This window comes from Oxyura jamaicensis, chromosome 1 (assembly GCF_011077185.1).
Source record: "Oxyura jamaicensis isolate SHBP4307 breed ruddy duck chromosome 1, BPBGC_Ojam_1.0, whole genome shotgun sequence".
NCBI lineage: Eukaryota > Metazoa > Chordata > Aves > Anseriformes > Anatidae > Oxyura > Oxyura jamaicensis.
This window is the reverse complement of record NC_048893.1, coordinates 78,368,254-78,375,216: the sequence shown is the minus strand read 5'-3', so window position 1 is coordinate 78,375,216 and position 6,963 is coordinate 78,368,254. Positions and strand designations below refer to the sequence as shown.

The 6,963-nt window shown below is 36.2% G+C and overlaps 2 long non-coding RNA genes across 2 annotated transcripts in view; one reads left to right on the top strand and one right to left on the bottom strand.

The window, feature by feature from the left end:
* LOC118158068 overlaps positions 1-4,621 on the bottom strand; it is a 9,091-nt gene extending 4,470 nt beyond the window's left edge. The window contains exon 1 of the long non-coding RNA XR_004746782.1: positions 4,141-4,621. This is a non-coding gene — a long non-coding RNA (uncharacterized LOC118158068). The remainder of the gene's footprint in view (positions 1-4,140) is intronic.
* The window catches only part of LOC118158075, an 11,144-nt gene extending 4,343 nt beyond the window's left edge, over positions 1-6,801 (top strand). Inside the window, exons 2-3 of the long non-coding RNA XR_004746786.1 lie at positions 4,183-4,265; positions 6,242-6,801. This is a non-coding gene — a long non-coding RNA (uncharacterized LOC118158075). The remainder of the gene's footprint in view (positions 1-4,182; positions 4,266-6,241) is intronic.
* Positions 6,802-6,963: the final 162 nt, after the last annotated feature.

Below are 6,963 nucleotides of genomic sequence, written 5' to 3'. Positions count from 1 at the left end.
TCCTTCCTTCCTTCCTTCCTTCCTTCCTTCCTTCCTTCCTTCCTTCCTTCCTTCCTTCCTTATTTCTGTTTTTAATCACAGGAGACAGAAACTTGAGGAAGAAGAATTAGTCACCATTTCACAAACCAAGACAATGGAACAGGTCTTGCTATCATTGTGAACATTTATCTTATTAGTTGTAATGAAGTTTAGAAACCACAGGGAACAACTGATTTTACTCCAGGTACTGTTTCTTCTCTGTCTCTTCCATGTGTTACTTGCCATTTGTAATTCTTCTTCCTGACTATTTTTTTTTTTTTTTCAGTTTGCCAGCTGCTCAACTGATCATCAGATAAAGAACTTCCCAGACCATCCTTGTTCTAAGAAATCTATTTTTAGGAATTATTTTGTAAAAAAAAACTCCTCCTTGATCAGACTCACTTGATCAGATTGTGTTTACATATCAGGAAGAAGTCTTCTTTCTTGTCCTTGTGCCTCAGAGCATGCACCGTTCCTTCTGCAAATCACTTAGCATCTCCAGACTGCTTGGAGGTATTGGCTGCACTGAAAGAACTGCCTCGAGACAGAGAACATTTAAACAAGACAAGCCATGGCTTTTCTGTTATTGAGAGACATCTTTTCCATACACAAAAGGATTGCCTCTTGTTATGCATGGATCCTGTGGTAAACACTCCAGCATTTGCTATGGCACTGTATGAAACTAGGTTTTCAAAAATGACATGGTGGAGGGAAGTCTTCATGTTCTGTATCTGGTGGTGAGTCAGTAGCAAACTCTCAGTTGCTCTGGTAACCACTAGCATGGTTATGACACTCATGGTTGCAACCATTAAAAATGTGTTTCAAGACTTTTAAGACCAATGGGAATAATAAAATGTTGTCAGGCTGGGTTTATCCAAGGCATGGGATTGCCTGACAAACTGCACAGTCCCTTCTTTCAATTATGGCCTCAGCTTCAACAGCGAACAATACCCATCTGCTGTATTATCAAGAATGTTTGATAACCTGGGTGGATTTGCTAACAATAATGCAAGTTGGGCTGAAAAAGGGTTTGGCAGGATTTTCAACAGCAGACATTCATTTTCCTAAGAAAGAGGGTCATTTTCTCAGATTGCTGTGCATTAATACCAAGAGAAAAATCATTGCTCTTCTTATCTTTGGAGGCTTTGCCTACACTTGACTGTAATTATCTATGGATGCTTAAGCTGGCATCTGCATAACAGAAGAGATCTTTTCTACTATGACTGTAAAAGCAGAGCATCCTTCAGCAATTGGAAATTCAGAACAGGTGCTAGCCATTTTGCTCAAGGCAGTCTTGATGTCTACTTCTGCTGTGTCCTCTAGCTGCATCATATTCACAGCACTGTTAGAGGAACACCTGGAAGACATCTCACTGCCAAAGTCTCCACAGGCCCATTGTCCCAAATAAGCAAGATTGTAAAAATAAAAGGGAGAGAGAAAGAGGGAGGTGGTGGGACATGCTTGACAGACCCCAGCAGTTTTCTGTAGATGTGGCAGTGGAAGGAAGGAAAGGAAGCTCTACGTCAAATTTGCTTGCTGAAATTTATTTATTTATTTTTTCTCAAGAGAAAAATCAAAGAGATTTTTCATTGAAGTTCCATGGGGAAGATGATCAAATTCAAATGTAAGTAGGGCAAAATGTAGGATGAGTCCAGCAAAGTGAAGATTAAAAGCTCTTGCCACCACATGCAAAAACTCAAGGCAGCAGTGCAGGTGATGAAGGGGGTTGAAGGGAGGGAGAGGAGAAGCTGGGTGCAGACTTGCAGGAGATGTGCATAGTGGCCACAGGGAAGTAGCCCAGACTTAAAGCTCTGTAATCAGATAAGACAGTACAAACTGTGAAGTCTGTAAGTCAAAAAATGCTCAGAGGCAGGGCGGCATGAAACCCCTTTTATTTGCAGGTCTAAACTATCACTCCAGTCTTATAGGAACAACTTTGGCCTTTTCCAGGTCTTGATGTATTAATGATATAAAGTAAAATATGCATGGAGTAAGACAGCAGCTGCTTCCTTTGCACCTTGTCAGGCAGGTGGCTGAGAGTGAACTCAACTGCTCTGAGCTCACTGTAGCATGGCAAATACCAAAATTTTGACTGAAGAAAAACAACCTCCTCAGCGTGCCAGATCTGCCTTAGGCTTATGAAAAATGTTGAATCTAAAGCATGTTAGTACCAAGCATTATCAAATACCTCTCATATTAAATTCACCATCTTTTTCACACAAAAGCCAAGGAGTCAAAACAGCTCACAGAACCTGGCAAAATGCGGACCACAGTTTCCTGCACTAGTGTTCTAATTGGTGAAAGTAATTGAACACATTTATACATGGAAAATTAGAAGAATGTGTAATGGGTATGTATGTTATGTACATTTCCATTATAACATGAAGGAAAAAACTTAGTTAAATAGATTGGATGTTTTTTCACTTTGTCACACTAGGACACACTAATAATAGGAGGCAGATTCAAGAGTGATTTAAAGTATTTCTTCAGACAAGATATTAGAATCAGCCTGTAGAAGTAATTGTTTTAGGAATTATTAAAGTAAATAATTTATTAGGAGACCAAAAGGGATGCAACATTCACAGAAGTGACAAGGATATTGGTGTTACAACAGCAAAGATTTTTCAAAAATATTATGAAAGGGTAAATGTCATGCTGTCATACTCTAAAGAGTAAGAAAAAAACATTTTGCCTGAAATTTGATGACTTAGTTGGCCTCATAATTGGCCATATATATGTATATATATATTTTAGGTAGAAAAATGTAGGTTCTGCCTATCCAATAACCTAATACTGGAAAATTTCAGAATTATGTTATTGCATTAGAGGGCTTTCAGGATATATATATAAGAGCATTTTTTAAAGCATATTTTCTGAAGTATATTAAAAACTGCGTGAAAGCAGTAAAAATTACAACAATAATAAAAACATTAAAATATAATGAAATTTAAAGGATAATGTTAGATGATGAAACAACAACAACAAAAAGATGGAACAGACTTTTATGCTCTCAATTTTTGAAATATTTTGTACCGATAGTTGTATTGGATGTGTGTGTACATCTCCAATAGGTACTACTTATACAGTAATTCTGCACTGGGAATTATGCTGGCAGTTAGCTCTTCTGCAGTGAACTGGTTGTGACCATATAGTCTAAGAGACAAACTGAGTTAACATATGAAAGATGAAGACATTGCATTGATACAGATGCTTTTAGAACTGTGTACCAAGAAGTGAATCTACAAAACTTATTTTTATAGAATAAAAGTTGCTTTGCTAGCATATGCAATATACCTTTGCCTTTTGTACTACGAACTCTAAATATAATATTAAATAATTTGTCCATACTTAGTTATCTTTTAACTAGCAAAAATCCATTTTTTGATCAAAAATAATAAAAAAAGCTCGATATTTTTGTTTTAAAAAACATGAGCTATATTCATTAATGGATATCATTGGCACTTTATTTCTTGAAAATATATTTTTAAAGTAATGTAGTTTTATAGTAGCAGACATCAATATGTCATACACATGACTAAATTTTGAAAATTATAGAAACTTTTATTGATTATTGACTTCTGTTTTTCTCAACATCTAACCTCCAGAAGAGAAATAAAGAGACAGACAGAGAGAAAGAAAGAATAAAACAAAAGTAAGGAAGAAAGGCCTATTGTTTTACAATTTAAAATTATTTCTGGTGTCTAAGAAAATTAATCAAAGTAAAATATAAAATGTAAATATACTGCAGGAGAGAAAATGTCAGTGTCATCACTGCACTGTACCTGCCAATGAGTTTTCAATAATTTGTATTAATATCTTGAATTTCTAATTGTTAATGCAATTCAGAAACAGCACTTTTTACCTATTCTATTGAAATCCAGAGTGGGATTTTAGAGGTCAGTCTTTACTTTTGCTCGAATTCAATTTTCCTTCTACTAATAAGAAAAAAAATTCCAAGTGAATGGATATGTAATAGACAGATAGATACTAATATTTTTAAAAATGCTTTTAACAAGACTTCAGCTTCTTACGAATGTTTCCATTCAAAGAAAGAATGAAAGATTTAAGAATACGTCACTGAACAAAGAAAAATTAAGTAATATTAATATGACCATTTATTACCTGCATCTGAATTTTGTGAAGTAAAACGCATTCTTTCTTCAGGTGATACCTCTGCATAAATCACCTCACTTGTCATTTTGAAGAAATATCTTCAGATCTGCAATCAAAATGGACTCATTGAAGGAGTAAGTACCTTGTATTACATCCTTTCTGGCCTCCTCCCACCTATCACACCACATTAGGTCAAAAGAAATATTTAGATGTCTGTAAAACGGAAGGAAACTAGATACTTTTTTTTTTTTTTTTTTTTTTTTTTTAAAAAAAAAGTAAATGCACACCTTGCACACTGATGATTTTCATCTGGAACATGACCTGCCAACATGAGTATGCTTGTATCCTGTTCAAAACAACTGGACACTAAAATATTTTTCAACAACAACAAAAAAAAACAGTTTGTGATTGTCAGATCACCTCCTCCTAAACTTTGCTAATTTAGGGCTGAAATCAGAAAGCAATGATGAGGGGAGGAATAGGGGAAGTATGAAACATCGCTAAAATATCTAATTTCAATACTCTTGAATTGGAGGGGGGGGGTGTATATTGATTTTTCTTCATTATTCCGTAATGAAAAAAATAATTTTTGAAGTTGGATTTGAAACAAAGTGCTCTTATTAGGCCAACTTACTTTTTTCTTCAGATTTTCCTCCACAGATATTTTTTTTTGTTTTGTTTTGTTTTTACTGTAATTTAATATGTTGCCAAAATTTTTAATTCTTCTCCCAGAAGGAATTTCTGTTCTTCCACCAGCTCTAGATTACATGCTAATACTTGTAACCCAGGGGCATCATTAAACTCAGAATTGAATTAAATCATGACTGAGTCTGACCTGTGAATGTTCTCTGTGTTGGTCATCAAACATTTGCATTAAAGACAGGCGGCATGCTGCTTTGTTTTCTCTCTTTAGTAGAGGTGTTTGTTCAAGATGAAGTTAAGGGAGATATCATGGTGGAAAGTCAAGAAGTTCATTATTTTGCCCTCTTGGGACCAGCCATGAAAGTAGGACTTTGGCTTTTCAGCTTAAATCATTAAACTCTTTCAATAATGGGCTGTCATGCTGTTAATGATCATGGTAACTAAAAGGCTCAGTGCAATTTCCTTTTCTCTCAGGGACAGGTTTGAGGTGAGGTGGTTTGTTACTTTCTGTCTTACCTGCTAATGCCAGGCTTTTATGCAGCCTGTCAAACCATGTACAGAAAAAGACAAAAAGTTAAGTGTATTGATTTTTTATTCTGCTTCAATGATTTCGAGTAAATGAAAACTACACAGCCATAGCAGAAGACTAACTGAAAACTGCCATGTTCAAACTGGAAAAAGCAATAACCATAGAGATTTCCCAAGAGGGGAAAAAAAAAAAAAAAAAAAATCAATTTCAAAGGAAAATGACAACAACAACAACAACAACAACAAAAAGAAACTTAAACATCCCTAGATGAGACACATCTATGCTAGGCTAGAATAAAATCGTGAAGCAATACCACTACTTTTTGTTTGAAGGACCTTTAAGAAACTATCCAATATATGTGTACATTAAGCACTTGTTGCTATTTATTGCCAGGGTAACGCAAAGTTAAATTTATAAAGTCTTTGTCAGCTGTATGAGAGAAGGATTTGTCACCTCTGCGCTATGCTTCCACATAGCTCACAGCTCTGCAGGCACGTCTACGCTATTCAGGGATTCTGCTCTGGAGGGGCCTGGATGTACTGAGATTGTGCATTAATTGGTGTAACTGTTTACACTCTGCGACTTGTATCCCAGAGGCTTCTCCAGCATGTACCACAATAACAACTCACCTATGCCATGCACAGACATCACTGTGCTGCCATATTCCTTGTCTGGAAGCAGGCACTGCACAACCTACAAATTCTGCTTGGTACTCACAGCAAGAATGTGGCATCTGCTCTTGCTCAGGCTATGCAACAGCACATCACTGCCAAGGACAGCTGTGAGATTTGATTCATGAACTAGTAGGGTTGAAGGTGAGTTTGCATTTGACCTTGTGCTATCCTTGAACAGCCTGTAGGGAATGGGGAACTCTCTTTCAAAGGGCATCTTTTGTAGTTCTGGCCCATCACAACAGCCTAATTCATGTCTGTGATTCAGGACAGTCTTCCACTGCAGAGAGGTGGTTTCTGGCAAGAAAAAATCAGTTGAAGATAACACTTGTTACACTTGTTATCTGACATCACAGACAAGATGTTCCAAGGCAGAGTCTTTATATCAGCAAAACAGCATGAGGAAGAGATTTGTGTTGGTACTTAGGCACTAAAATGTGCCCTCAGTGTCAGTGTTGCAAACCTAGATTGACTTTACTAGCGTTCTTCTGGATTTATTTATTGCCGAGTCTAAGGCCTCGGAACTGGGGAAAGGTGAAAAGAGATTCTGTATGCACAGAAGCCACTGATTTTTGATCCTTGTTTTCCAGACCATGCATTATTAGTTGCACAGAACTGGCAAAATTATTTTGTCAGTGGATTTGTGGAGAGGATGTATAGACGTATATATCACTAACAGGACATTTCAAGGATTTGGAAGAGATCTTTGTATTTTAATAACACAAAGTAGACACTAGATGTCTCACCTGCACCATAAAAAACATAAAATGATATTCTACCTAAACTAAGATCCTTATATGCTTATATAGTTCTTTCTTTCTTTCTTTCTTTCTTTCTTTCTTTCTTTCTTTCTTTCTTTCTTTCTTTCTTCCTTCCTTCCTTCCTTCCTTCCTTCCTTCCTTCCTTCCTTCCTTCCTTCCTTCCATTCTTCCTTTCTTCCTTCCTTTCTTTCTTTCTTTCTTTCTTTCTTTCTTTCTTTCTTTCTTTCTT